Below are 15,782 nucleotides of genomic sequence, written 5' to 3' on the forward strand. Positions count from 1 at the left end.
CATGTTCCCGGAAGACGATGGTCGAGATGCAGGACCAGAGCCCACGACAAACGAAATCAATACCATTATCTGGGAATCGAGAAATAATTGCGCACCAGGGCTGGACAATCTTCATGACGAATTTCTGAAATACGGTACGGAAGAACTGCTAAACAGAATTACGAAATTAGTAAAAGAAGTGTTCAGATCGAATACCGTACCGAAAAAGTGGACGGAGACAGTCCAAATACCAATTCCGAAAATTCCCAACGCGCAGAGTATTGACGACTATAGGTGCATCACTCTATGCCCGAGCCTCTATAAGATCTACTCAAAAATTTTGCTAAATCGCCTTAGGGAACAAATTGATCCCATTCCAGCTTACCAAATGGCGTTTCAGCACAAACGCAGTGCCTCGGACCAGATTTTTTTTCTGCGATGAATATTGGATGAAAGGTGGAGAAAAGGCTGCAAAACAATACTTGTTGCACTGGACCTGAAACAAGCGTTCGATAAGCTGGACATTTCAAAAGCTGGAATGATACTGCTAGAAATGGGGGCTTCCAAAGCACTAGTAAACCGGATCATTGCCGCGTGTCTCCACGAACTCCGAGAACTCCAGTAATCAAAAAAAACGAAAGGGGTGAAGCAAGGCTGCCCGCTCAGTCCGCAGCTTTTCATTCTGATGTTGCATCATGTGATCATGACAATAAAAGAGTTCATGCCGGAACTCAAACTAACGCACGAAGCTACTATCAAACTTCCATGCATTTTGGGATACGCGGACGACCTGCTGCTGATCTGCAATAAAGAAGGCGACATAGAAAAGTTACTGGCGATTCTAGTACCGATGCTACATTCGATAGGGCTGGAAATCAACGTTAAAAAAACTAAACTACTATACAGGGATCCGGAGCTCACCAATAATACCGGTCCTGAGAAGATGGTAAAGATAGGCAAATATGAATTACCACTGGTCACGAATTTAAGGTACTTAGGTGCGCAAATAACGAGTAGCCTAACAAGAGGTGCCACCACATCGGGGAGAATCCAAAAAACTCAAAAAGCTTTCCACCTTCTGTACTCATTTCTCAGGGAACATCCTCTTAAGTGGTCAGTAGTGTCGAAACTCTACCATTGCTTAATCACACCGGTGGTCACAAACTCCATGAAAGTAGCGACGATCATTAAGAAGAATCGGGATGCATTGCGGAACATGGAGAACGAAATGCTCATCACTCTCCTTGGGCTTAGCGCAGATAAGGATAGCAACGTCCAGGTCGGAAGACAAAACGAATCAGAATGAAAATACGGAAGGTCCGACGCCGGACAGGCCTAGCTCGGAAAACCCGGAAAACGAAAGACCAAATGGAACCATGAACAATGAAAACGAGGATAATTCATCATTAGCACCGAGCTACTCGGGGGCCACACAATCAACAATAAAATCCGTATAGCTAGGCTCAACTTCTATGGCCACATAATCAGAAGCGAGCACATGGGGATTTCAAACACGGCTTTAGAGTTCAAAATTGTTCAACACTGACCCCATCCAATTAAACATATCATATAGTATAATAGTCATGCCTACCCCCCAATGCCCTCGCATCTACACTTAGACTAAGTTTATAATAACATCTCACTTACATTTTATTTTCTCTCTCTTTACATATAACCCATATCTATCCGGGGAGGAACGACGGAGTATGACTTAACGACCTACATTAGAAGAGAAACTGAAGAACAACGACAAATTCAGGTGGGGTGAGGAAGCACAGGAGTATCAGGTAAACCCTACAAGGTTAAAGGTAAGAGAAGGTAAAGTACTTCAGCGAGATCGTAGCAGCAATATATGCAAGAGTTCAAACAAACGCTAGAATTATTAGAAAGTGCAATAATTCTAAAAAGAAGGAAATTATGTTAAAATCAGTATCACCAATTTAAAGCCCAAATGTGTTTCCGACTCTTAAACAAGAAGGAAGAGTCATCCCACTACAGTAAACTTATTTTATTTTTGAAACCTATCTAAAGACAGTACTGGCCAACCAGTGTTCAACCGGCCAACATAGGCTAGTCCGTCTGGAGTACTGCTCTGCAAGATAGAAGTTAAAATTTAGTTTTTGGGTTGAACCTTGAAAATCAAGCTGCCAGGCAGCTCCAACTCAACACCCCACAAAAAAATGGTGGTAAAAAATCGATCGCCGAACGATCGTAGGTAACGTACAATATTGGCATCGCAATGGATTCTCGTACCATCAAGAATCCAAATAGAATGGGCACCTGGATATGTTTGCACCTTCTTGTTATTCAGGGCAAACTTCCGACAGCAATCGAAAAAAAAATTCTATTGAAGTGCCCTCTGTCCAGAAGCTTTCTATCAATCCACTAACGCCGAGAAAACGGCTGGTAAACGGCTTGGTAATGCGTACCATCGGTGCTTTGTGCACTAGACATAAAATAGACCCCACAGTGGTTCACAGCCTCTTACCAAGCAACTCCTACCCCTACCTCCTCGTGGTACCAGCCGGAATACGAGCAATCTCGGTGGAAATCGGGTAACCAACCCCGGTGGAAACCAAGGTCGTATGCTGACAGGGGAGGAGGGCTCCTTCGAGCTACGTTGGCCCTCCGGCGATACTGTGGGGTTGGTTGCGGGCTTTGCAAGCCGAACCACTAAAATAACCAAAGCAATGGACTCCGTAAGTAATAATAATAACTCTAATCGGAACAATCGGCAAAGACCCAGGCGACGAAAACGGACTAACGATTAGAAATTAGGAACATGGAAGTGTCGGTCTCTAAATTTCCTCGGAAGTACTCACGTGCTTTCTAAAGAAGTGAAGAGCCGCAAATTCGACATCGTAGCGCTGCAGGAGGTATGCTGGAAAGGAACGATGGTACGTACGTATAGAGATGGTCATACCATCTAGCAGAGCTGCGGCAATACACACGAGCTGGGCACAGTTTTTATAGTGATGGGCGAGATGCAGAAGCGGGTGATCGGGTGGTGGCCGATCAACCCCCGAATGTGCAGATTAAGAATCAAGGGCCGATTCTTCAATATAAGCATAATTAACGTGCACAGCCCTCACCTCGGAAGTACCGATGATGACAAAGAGACAAAGACGAATTCTACGCGCAGCTGGAGCGTAAATACGACCGCTGTCATGTCTTGGGCAGCGTCAAAATTATCATCGGGGACTGCAATGCTCAGGTTGGTCAGGAGGAGGAATTCAAACCGGTGATAGGACAGTTCAGCGCCCACCCGCAAACGAACGAAAACGGCCTAAGACTTGTCGACTTCGCCGCCTCCAAGAACATGGCCATACGTAGTACCTTCTTCCAGCATAACCTCTACCATCGGTACACCTGGAGATCACCCAACCAGACAGAATCACAAATCGACCACGTTCTGATAGATGGTCGGCACTTTCCAGACATTATCGACGTCAGAACCTATCCAAGCGCTAACATTGATTCGGATCACTACCTAGTGATGGTAAGGATACGTCAAAAACTATCTGTTGTGAACAACATACGATACCGCCGCCCGCCACGGTATAATCTAGCGCGACTGAAGCAACCGGAGGTCGCCGAAAACTACGTGTTATCTCTCGAAACCGCGCTGCCGGAAGAGGGTGAGCTGGATGAAGCCCCTCTTGAGGACTGTTGGAATGCCGTGAAAACAGCCATTAACAGCGTAGCGGAGAACGTCCTAGGCAGTGTGGCACCGAATCGACGTAACGAATGGTTTGACGAGGAATGCCAGCAGATATTGGCTGAGAAGAACGCAGCGCGGGTACAAATGCTGCGTAGAGCCACCCGTCAGAATGTGGAGCCATACAAACAGAAGCGGAGGCAGCAAACCCGACTCTTCAAGGAGAAGAAGCGCCACCAAGAGGAGAAGGAGTGCGAAGAACTCGAACAGCTGTACCGCTTTCACGACACACGGAAGTTCTATCAGAGACTCAACGGATCTCGCTCAAAGGCTTCGTGCCGCAGGCCGAAATGTGCAGAGATAAAGAAGGAGGTATCTTGACTGACGACCGTGCGGTGATCGAAAGGTGGAAGCTGCACTATGATGAACACCTGAATGGCGTGCAGGCGGAAGACCATGATAGCGGAGGAAGTGACCACATTGGTGCAGCAAGCGACGAAGATGTGCCACCCCCATCGATAAGGGAAGTTAAAGAAGCCATCCAGCGGCTGAAGAACAACAAAGCAGCGGGAAAGGATGGCATTGGAGCGGAACTTATTAAAATGGTCCCGGACAAGTTGGCCGGCTATCTGCATCAACTGATTGTCAAGATTTGGGATACGGAACGACTACCGGAGGAGTGGAAAGACGGGGTTATCTGCCTTATCTACAAGAAAGGTGATAAGCTGGATTGTGAGAACTACCGAGCAATCACTATCCTGAATGCCGCCTACAAAGTGCTGTCCCAAGTCCTCTTTCATCGACTATCGCCAATAGCCAATAGATTTGTGGGAAGTTACCAGGCCGGCTTCAAGGAGGGTCGGTCTACAACGGACCGAATCTTCACCCTGCGGCAGATCCTTCAGAAGTGCCGCGAATTCCGAGTCCCCACGCACCACCTGTTCATCGATTTCAAAGCCGCATATGATAGCGTAAACCGACAAGAGCTATGGAAAATTTTGAACGAAAACGGCTTTCCGGGTAAGCTTACTAGACTTATCATGGCTACGATGGATGGGATCCTGTGCTGTGTGAGAATCTCGGGTGGATTGTCGGACCCATTCGAATCTTGCAGGGGACTTCGACAAGGAGAAGGTCTTTCCTGCCTGCCATTCAACATTGCGCTTGAAGGTGTTATAAGGCGAGCGGCGATCGAAATGCGGGGCACGATTTTCAATAAATCCAGTCAATTTATCTGCTTTGCTGATGACGTGGATGCTGTCGGCAAAACATTTGAGGCGGTGGAAGATCAGTACACCAGACTGAAACGCGAAGCAGAGAAGATTGGATTGAAGATAAATACGTCTAAAACGAAGTATATGCTGGCGGGCGGGACCGAGCGCGACAGGGCCCGCTTGGGCAGTACCGTGGTAATCGACGGGAATGAGTTCGAGGTAGTCGACGAGTTCGTATACCTTGGCTCACTGGCAACAGAGGAAAACAATACCAGCCGTGAGATTAAAAGACGTATTATCAGCGGAAGTCGGGCCTACTACGGACTCCACAAACACTTGTGGTCGAACCATTTGAGCCCCCGTACAAAGTGCACACTGTACAAAACGCTAATTAGACCGGTTGTCCTCTACGGGCACGAAACGTGGACACTGCTAGAAGAGGACCTACGAGCACTCGGAGTTTTCGAACGGCGGGTGCTGAGAACCATCTTTGGCGGAGTGCAAGAGAACGGTGTATGGAGGCGAAGACTGAACCACGAGCTCGCGTGTCTCTACGGCGAACCAAGTATGCAGAAAGTGGTTAAAGCTGGACGGATACGTTGGGCAGGACATGTTGCTAGAATGCCGGACAACTATCCAGCAAAAATGGTTTTCGCATCAAATCCGGTAGGAACAAGACGAAGAGGGGCACAGCGAGCGAGATGGCAAGACCAGGTGGAGCGAGAAAACAAAAAAACATCCAAGAAAACAAGATTGCTAAGATCCCAGGGTACGGACATATCAGATATCACGAACGAATCTCGTAATTTCATTATCCCAAATTTGTATGGCTCTTCGTTCAATACATTTCCACGTCATTCCTGCCTCATGTAGGATGATGCATAACGATGACATACTAATGGTGATGGCAAACTTGATATTAAATCTCTGCTTTGCTTCTTCTAAAAACCGTTCAGGTTCCCGTTGGTAAAGCTCGACAAGCCATTGCCTCATCTCAGTACTGAACTTCTTGTAAACCTGCAAACGTTGTTTTCGTTTGTATACCCCATTGTGTTCATATTTAGTTATCCAATGGTCTATAGTAGGGGGACATTTTCCATATATTCCAGCAAGTTCATTTCTGGTAATTTCCAAAAAGTAATAGCCATAGAGCACATGATAAACAGTGTTGGGTGAAGCATGCTGATGGTGTACTGTTTGTCTGATCACATTGGCCATACCAAATCCTTGATAAAAATGTAAAACAAAATTTAAACATGAGATAAATTATTCTATCACAACTGCAGAATAATGTTATGTTTTGCCACTGATTGTCAAAATCAAGTTTGACAAAAAGGTCGGAAGTAATCTGAAACGTCGGCAGTCAGACTTCCGAACTCCAATTTAGTACTGGCGACACAATATTTCTAAAGAGAACCAGTATTAGTCTTTGCGTTCATCTACCGTTAGTCATGGCGTTCTACTCCTACTGCAACTTGACTAGTGACTCCGTTCGATGTCCTTGAATTGCAATCCCTAATGATTAAAATATTTTCTAACAGCGAATTCATAAATTAACCTGGGATCGTGGTACCTCAAACCCGAAATTTATTAACTATACGAGCAGTTTGACAGATCGACCCGTAAACCGTAATGCTAGACAGTTTTAACCTGCAAATGCAGTTTTAACCTGCAAATGTCAGTTTAACCAAGATGCAATCTCGGTTAACGAGAAATTAGCAGTCATTAACTTTTCGTCGGAAAGCCCAATTTCGGAAACAATTTTTGGGTTCAACAGCGGGGTTCTATTTGTACAAATGTATATACTGCATTCTTCTTGCCAATCTGAACACATCGAATATACTTTCATGAACAGAATTTTCGCTTCAAACAAAAAAACTGCTTTTGAAATTGACAGAATCGATGACTGCTAGTTTCACCTTAATTTATGAACGGTTTGACAGCACTTCGATTAAAACTGACTGCTAATCGACCTGAGCCAGGTTAATTTATGAATTCGCTATAAGATATTCTTACGCAAAACCCAAAGCACCAAAAGTGTACTTGCATAAAACAAGTCAAGTGACGTAAATACATTTGTAAACAATCTGTTCATCAACAGAAATAGACGTAGTTACGTTACATATCTCAACTGAATACAAGAAAACGCTATTTATCAACAGCAACCCAATCTTACCAATTCTGCCGCCACAACAGCGGTTGACAAACGCCAAAAAATACTCACCCCAAGAAATCAGCTCTCTCTATTTAGATGTCGCCTAGAAAGTAAGTATAGAAAACTTCTTATCACGCAACACGAACAGGTGAACGAACTGCAGCCAAACCGTCGATAAATTGGAATTTTGGAAGTCACCTTTTTTCCGAACGAGCGAGAAAAAATGCTCCACTTACTGACGTTTGGTTGTCAAAGTGCCGGTGCGGTGCTGACATGCTAGAGGTCGTTAACCACAGCACAGATTGTTGCTGTGGCTGTGATTGCTGGCTGCAGATGTTCTGTTTACCCGTTTACCTCTACCAGCGCAGCGCGGCCAGCCAGCCCAAAAATCAAGATTGGGAAAGTGGAATGCGCGTCTTTCGATGTGTTAAAGTAATTAACTTCGTCATGTTTCACCGGATCCGTTTAGCGGCGATAATTCACTTGCCAAACCACTATCACTTTGGCTTTGCTTTGCAAGCCCCCCCCCCCCAAGGGTTGCATCAATTTGGCACTAAGAAAGGAATTGGATACGTTTTAGCGTACGTATAGGACAGAGCAGAAAAAATCCGGATAACTTTTGTTGTTCGCTTTGCTAGCGGCTGATGCTTATTTTTTAATCATTTCTTTCTCAAAATAGTTTTACTTTAGTTTTTTATTACAGCTACCAAACACTTTGTCGCCGTAAGTTTTTTTTTGTTTCTTCTGGTTTCTTGTTTTTCGATTACAAATTTTTCGACGACGAGAATCACTTGTAATTTAATTAGCAAAAATAAGAACCATACAAAATAGGAACCAAAAACCGGTCTGTTTTTTGTTGTTTTGTTGTTTTGTTTTTTCTTGTGGAACTTTTTGTCGTTCGTTCCCTCTATAGCGGTGACACCGAGCAAAGGGAAAAGAAGGCAAGCCCGCCATCCTTGTACTACGTGTTTAAACTCTCTATTTTAAGGTAGATATTCTTTGTTGCCGTCCTAAGCAGATAATCGATATTTATAGTATGGAGATTAGAATGCGTGTAGTTCAAAGTCGTCAGGGCTATTGAGTATTTTCACGTTCTTTTATAGATATTTTTTGGTATAATATATAGAGTTATATTTTCAATTCTTTTGCGTTTCTATCTGGTTTGTATAGTATGCATCATTTTTTTTTATTTGCCTAAAAGTTTATCCTCAACTGCGGGTACTGGTTAACAGCTACAATCGGTACAGTAAAACATGGCAGGTACGTTTCAAAATATAGACTGGCTCCCCTGTTATTCTTTTTTTTTTTTGACTGTGTTACGTGTTATTTTGTTGATCAGTTTTGTTTGTCTATTTTTTTTCTTGTTTTTATATACGTTACAATTTTCAGTGGAGATTTGAGAACCTGAGCTTGAGGCATGCTTTGGTTTTTTACTATAATTATATGAATATTTATGTTCTTTTTTTCGGAAATCTCCTCTATCGGATGACGGTTACAATCTATCCCTTTGCTGATATTCTGTTGTGGTTAATTTATATAAAACATATTCCTGTTAGCAAACGTATTCATCTGTTGCTAACGCCATCTCATAATGACAGTATAAAATAAAGTTGTATAACACCCAGTTTATTGCATTGATAGGATTGTTATTTGTTTTGGCTTTTTTGGTGACGCAAACAAAAATAAAATAAAGACATTCCATTCCAGTACAATATTCATACAGCACCTTTTTATATCAAATTGGTCGCACACACAATTTGTTTTTAATAACTTTTACACCTCAAATAAGAGTTTCGTTAAATAAGCGACCTCCCTCCCCCTCCTAAAACGAGGGCATCTTTTCCTCTTGACCCTCAACAACGGTAGTCGTCCAATCCAATTGTTCCAAACCTCAAAAGTTTAACGCTCTGTGTCCAATCCAAATTGCCGTTCTAATGCTTTGCCTTGCCGACCCGCGTCCAGTCCAATTTGGTGGTTTTGACAAATGTTCAAAGGGAAATAAAAAAAACAAACCTGGAACTGGACGCCGAGCCGACATACACAGAGTTGCAGCAAAAAAATTTAGCCCACTCCAAAGGTAATCACTTTTTTTTCCAACATCAGTGCTTCTATTTGCTATAGTGTGCTATACTAATCGGCCAATTTATTCATTGCTATGTTAATTATTATTTGTGTTTTTCTTTGCGTTTTTTTTTACAAAATACATTTTCATCTGATTAGTTTGAAATTGTTTCTTTTTTTCTCACTTTCTCCAAGATAAAATAAATCCTAAATTTGTTTCCTATAGAGGTGTATAATATAGCTTGCCGCAGCTGCTAGCTGTTTTCTCTGCAAGCGGCCACTTTAAATACGCGTTAGAGCAGCATAGAATGTGTTCACGTTTCTGTCTATGTTTTTTTTATTGTACATGATACCTTGAATCGTTACTAGGAAGTATGTTTAAGTTTTTTCTTAGGTTTTGCAATTCCAAGCGAGATATATGTTTACTGATGGTTTGTTTGTGCAAGTTTGCCACTATTTTACTGTAATTTAAGATGGATTTCCGCTTATGTTTCAGTGTTCTAGTATTAATATGGTGTGCTTCGCAAAAAAAAACTTTATAAAGAAAATCTGAACAACGACGTTTCTATTCGTGACCTTGCTCCCAAAAACATTACTCTATCATAACAAATATTTTCAGATGCAACACAAATCATAAACTATTCGTTAACATTTTCTAACATAATTTCACCATTTATATTGATTAAATTCATCGGGTAATGCTCAATAAGCATTAATTCAAAAAAGTAAGTTACCAAAAACTTTCAAAAATTGGAATTGGTGTGTAGAAAAAGGTTTGGATAAGACTGCGAACCATTTGACGAAATTATTTAACTTTCAGATTCAAGATTCAACCGATTCAACCCTTCCGTTGAAAATAGCCCCTCAAACTCTAAAGCATAACTATTTTGATAGTTCGACAGTAGTTCCAAAACAAGAGATTGCACACGCAGGTAAGAAGAAAACGCCAACAGTCTTTATACTGCAGAATTAAGTATTCTTCTTTACCTTAGCATTTATTTTCATTATAGAGTCCAATAACTATTCATCTGTCAAATATGAAGTGGGTCAAAAGGCACAACATAAACTGAATTTAATTACTCAAGGGGCTTGATTTTAAACTACTAGTAGGTACAGATTTTTCTGACTATCCAAAGCGCTTTTTTATCTTAAATCAGCAGAGAAGCACCCCTTGGCATGAATGAAAAAGAAACAAAACATATGCGTAAAGCTTGATGTAAAGAACATACAGTACCGATACAGCAACTCCTATCCCTACATCCTTGGGGTACCAGCCGGGATACGAGCAACCTTGCTGAACCGGGTAACCAAACTCGGTGGAAACCAACGTCTTATACTGACAGGGAAGGAGAGCCCTTTCGAGCTACTCTGGTCATCTGACGATACAGCGGAATTAGTTGCGGGTCTTGAAGCCAGCGTCACTAAAAAACCAAGGATCTAAACAATTAGCAAAGACCCAGGCGACAAAAAGGGACCAACGATTGGAAATTTGGTCCATGTTCCTGTCGGTCTCTGAATTTCCTCCAAAGTACTCATGTGCTTTATGCAGAAGGGAAGAGTCGCAAGTTCGACATCGTAGCACTGTGGGAGGTATGCTGAAAAGGAAAGATAGTATACACTATCATATGTCAGAGATGGCCATACCATCTACCAGAGCTTCAGCAATTCACATGAGCTGGGCACAACTATTATAGTCCTGGGCAAAATACAGAAACGTGGTGATCCTTTCCAGTATCCAGCATAACCTCCACCATCGGTACACCTGGAGACCATTCAACCAGACGGAATCACAAATCGACAACGTTTTGATAGATGGTCGGCATTATCGGTACCGGCGTCGCCGAAAACTACACGTTATTGTTCGAAGCCACGGTACCGGAAGAGACTGAGCTGGATGAAGTCCCTATTGAGGGCTGATGAAAGGATTTTGAAACAGCCATTGACAGCGCAGCGGAGAAAGGTCGTGAGGTCGTGTGGCACCGAAGCGACATAACAGACAGAAAACTGTGCAGTTTAAAGCAGCATTACAATGAACACGTGAATGGCGTGCAGGCGGAAGAGCGTGATAGTGGAAGAAGTGACTTCATTGGTGCAGCAAACAACGGGGATATTCCACCCTCTTCGATAAGCTAAGTAAAGAAGGCATCCAATGACTGAAGAACAGCAAAGCAGCAGAAAAGGATGGCATTGAAGCGGAACTTATCAAAATGGGCCCGGACAAGTTGGCCAGCCGTTTGCATCAATTGATTGGCAAGATTTGCAATACAGAACGACTACCGAAGAAGTGGAAGAACGGGATTATTTGCCCTATCTACAAAAAAAGGTGATAAGCTGGATTGTCAGAACTATCCTAAACGCCGCCTACAAAGTTCATTCTCAAATAATCTTCCATCGGCTGTCGCCAATAGCCAATAGATTCGTGGGAAGTTATCAGGCCGGTTGCACGGAGGGTCAGTCTACATCGTACCAACACTTCACAACCTGCAGCAGATCCTCTAAAGGTGCCGTGAATTCCAAGTCGCCACGTACCACCTGTTCATTGATTTCAAAGCCGCATATGACAGTGGAAAATTCTGGACGAAAGTGGGTAAGCTTACTAGAGGATGCTGTCGGCAGGACATTTGAGACGGTGGAAGATCAGTACACCAGACTAAAACTTAGGCTTAGGCGCGCTTAGGCAGTACCGTGGTAATCAACGGAGTTGAGTTTGAGGTAGTCGACGAGTTCATATACCTTGACTCACTTGCAACAAAGGACAACAATACCAGCCGTGAGATTGAAATGCGTATTATCAGCGGAAGCCTGGTCTACTACGGACTCCACAAACACTTACGGTCGAACAATCTGAGCCCCCGTATAAGTGCACGCACTGGGTGCGTGACGAATTTTTGTAGTAAATTTCAAAAAACAATTTCTCATGCTTGCGAAACAATATTCAAATATATCTGGCAGCACTGAATAGCTTATACTGTTGAGTGTCAGATATAAAGCTTTCCAGTTATGTGTGTATTACTGCTTGAAAATGAGGCAAACAACAACAGTAAACAAAAGAGATGCATTCCTTTGTCACCAAGGTACAGAATGAATGTCGTCTTCCGCAGGCTTAAATACCAGCAAATTTTCAAAATATGTGCTTGAATTTGGAACAGGATGGACAATTTGACTGAAATATGTGCTCTGCAGTGTGGCAAACGGAGAAACACAACTAGTAATCGCTATTTTGCGGTTTGTTCCTCCAGCATCAGCTGTTCCCCAAAATGAGGTAAACATCATGTATATACACGCGTATTTCGTGTTCGCTAGTGTGGGTGCTTGATCTGTCAGAAAGCTCTATAAACAAACACTGTCGAGTCAACTGAAAGATGTCGAAAAAAGAAAAATCGGTCAGCCGTCGTCGTCTTATTGCGCGCCGAAGCAATCGTAAAGGAGATAGTTCGGTCGGTAAGTGTCGGAAAGAACAGTATACACTGGACCCCCGTTCGTTTGAACGATTCCTCATGCAAACTAACGGGGTTAGTTTTCAATTTAAACAACTGGTAACTCTACATATGCAGGAACTTGTGTGATCTGGTCGCCCTGCTCTTTGTTATTGTTTTGGTGGTTTGATTCAGTTGGAAGTTGGAAGCAGCGAATATTTCATTCTCCGATCGGATTTCTAACATAATCGTTGGGAAAACGCAATGTGAAACAGAATAAACACGCTAGATCAGGACAAACAAATCGCGTTTATGCGCATAGTCTGCATAAGCAAATGATGTCATGTTGAGAATGACATTTGAACCATTTTTAATTTGCACGTTATGCAAACCAACGGGGTGCAAATTAAAAAGTGTTCAGATTAAAAGCGGTCAAACGAACGGGGGTCCACGGTACTATATGAAGAAGGCTTGGGAAAGTGATAAGCTACCCTACACACCTGCCCGGAAGGCATACAAGTGCCGTTCCATTACCACTGAATGGAACAGGGTCAAAAAAGTGGAAAGAATGATTTAAAAGAATCCAGCGAGGTCAATGAGGTTCAAGGCTCGGGAAATCGGGTGTTCGGACTTCTCAACCCGGCGAGTAATGGTCAAAAACCTTGGTTATTAGTCGTATGCACTACGCAGAGGTTAAATCATGAAAAAACTGGAGAGGGCGATATAAAGCAAAGTAAAGCAAGGCTACATGCTAGATGCTACATTCCGTTATCGAAAGTTGACCTTCTGTTTTTTATACGATAGACTCTAACAGCCAGCTGTTAGAGTACCGGACACTTGCGGGGCCAGTGCTACGATCCTATTGACTCTAATAGCCTAACAGCCAGCCGAGATTCAAACATACGATGACTAGCTTATTAGACCTGCATCCTACCTCGATGCCAACTGGGAGGCTAATGCCTCCGTATTTCTCTGAACAAGGATTAAAAGTAACAGCCGATGTATACCTGAAGGTTCTGAAGGATGTTCTTGTCCCGTGTCCCGTAGATGAAGGCAGTTGCTGCTGGCCGTCATTTCATCTTCCAACAAGACGGAGCACCTGTTCATAATGCCAACAAAACACAAAAATGGCTTGCTGAAAATGTTCCGGAGTTTTGGGAGAAGGGAATTTGCCCACCATAGCAGTCCCGATATCAATCCTTTGGATTATTTTCTGTGGGGCGCCGTCGAGCGGCATACCAATAGGACGCCTCACACCACGCTTAGGTTGCTCACAGCTAAGATCATCGAGGTAATGGCGTCTATGGATCGAAACATGGTGAAACGTGTATGCGGCAGTTTCCGGAAGCGTCTATCAACAGTCATTGAAAAGGATCGCGATTTTATCGCGATGTTACGAAAGAAAATAAACCATATACTGCAAAAATTCTTCGCGCTAGAACACTGCTAAAAAAGCTCGAGCATCTCTACAGCAAACCCAATATTCAGAAAGTGGTTATAGCTGGACGGATACGTTGGTCAGGACAGTTTGCTAGAATGCCGGACAACCAACATGCAAAAATGGTTTTCGCATCGAATCCGGTAGGAAGCAGACGAAGAGGAGCACAGCGAGTGAGGTGGCAAGACCAGGTGGAGCGAAATCTGGCGAGCACTGGGTGCTAGGACCGAATTAGATGGAGAAATTAGGCTACGCAGGCCTTGTCATAAGACGTTAGACCAACTAAGTAGGTAAGTAAGGTTATGTTTGAATAACCGTGGTTCTTTTTGAAGAACCGGTCATTTGAACACTCCTTGTGAACCGGTTCATTTGAACGGCCGTTTGCCCATCCCTGATAGTGGTGGGTAAAACGGCTCTTTTGTGTGAGCGGCTCCGAACCGTTTGCTGCTGCGAACCGATTCAAATGAGCGGCTCATGGTTCACGGTTCGCTTGTCCGCCAAGATGGCAGTTCTATAAATTACAATTCACGAATCAAACTTCGTGTCACTTTCGGGTACGCTTAAAGAATCGTGGTTATTTTTCAAGAGCCGTTCTTTTGAACGCTCTCTCTTGTGAGCCGTTCGTCCCTTTCCAATGAAGGATACATCGTTCAGATTAGGCGAATTCATTTTTGATCTGAATATTTGATAACTCTTCATTTTCTCATGTGCGCCATGTTTGACCATATGACCCTGTTTGACCATATGAATTTGTTGTTTTGATTTGACGAAAACTAACGTTTTGAAAATGTATCAAGTATGCGCGAACTTTCAACGTCCGGATTGTAGCAGATAGGAAATTTGCTTGGTAATTCGGCTAAAACGACTTATTTTAGGTGCTTGAGAGAGGTAAGTTGCATAAGGAGCAAGATGGGTTCGTCCACGGCGGTTCTTCGTCTACTTTCCCGATATGTAAAATGGAAAAACAGCATTAGAACCAACTTTGATGCAAATTACATTTAAACTATTACTTGGTATTAATATTTAGGAATGCCTCTTCAAAATTGACGAAAAGACAATCTAAGAATACCATTATTTTTCACTATATATAAGTCCTGGTGGTTTTCCTACCTGTTTTTGAATATGACGAAAAGAATCTGCTGGACATCTATTTAGCACGTCACGCAAATTTTGAACAAAATCAAATCCCCCTCTCCCCCTTATCACATTTTTCAAATATTCTAGACCCCCCTGAAAAAGTACGTCACATGGCGACACCCCCTCCATCATAACAAAAAAAATAGGTTCCTACCTTATTTCAAAAGCTCTCAAAACTCTTCTCTCGTTTTTATCCATTTTGTTCCCTCCACATCACTACTACTAAGCTGTATGAATTGCACAAACGGAATGGATATCAACAGTGTTTTAATCCTTAATGGATTGCCTCACACTTTTTCCAGGTAATAAGCTGAAACTTTCCGGAATGTTTTGTTTTAGATCAACTAAGAAAAGCACGCAAAAATGTATTTTTAAATTTGTCCCTGTGCCCCGCAACTGTACGCTGACAAAATGCAAGCGCAAGGACCTCCAGGGGGGTGGGGGGATGATATGCAGTTTTATGTAGCTTTATCGTTCCCGAGAGGTTATAACCTTATAACATTAGATTCGCATCCAGAAATACTCTCATTGACGTTCTCGCTTTCATCGGTTTCGCCTTTGCCTTCCGAAGGCAAAGTTACTAGTTTGAGCTGACTGAAAATTAGCAAGACCTGTTATGTTTCCAAGGCTGTAATTTCGTTATATGAAGCTTTGAGTAAAAACAGGTCGATAAACATCGACTCCCCCCCCCCCCCCCTCCCTCCCAACTCTCTATTTTCATTTA

General features: G+C 42.9%; 1 pseudogene; it reads right to left on the reverse strand.

Moving 5' to 3' along the window:
* Window positions 1-1,644: 1,644 nt before the first annotated feature.
* On the reverse strand, window positions 1,645-6,069 carry LOC128746105 (uncharacterized; annotated as a pseudogene).
* Window positions 6,070-15,782: the final 9,713 nt, after the last annotated feature.

Source organism: Sabethes cyaneus, chromosome 1, assembly GCF_943734655.1.
Source record: "Sabethes cyaneus chromosome 1, idSabCyanKW18_F2, whole genome shotgun sequence".
In the NCBI taxonomy this organism is placed as follows: Eukaryota; Metazoa; Arthropoda; class Insecta; order Diptera; family Culicidae; genus Sabethes; species Sabethes cyaneus.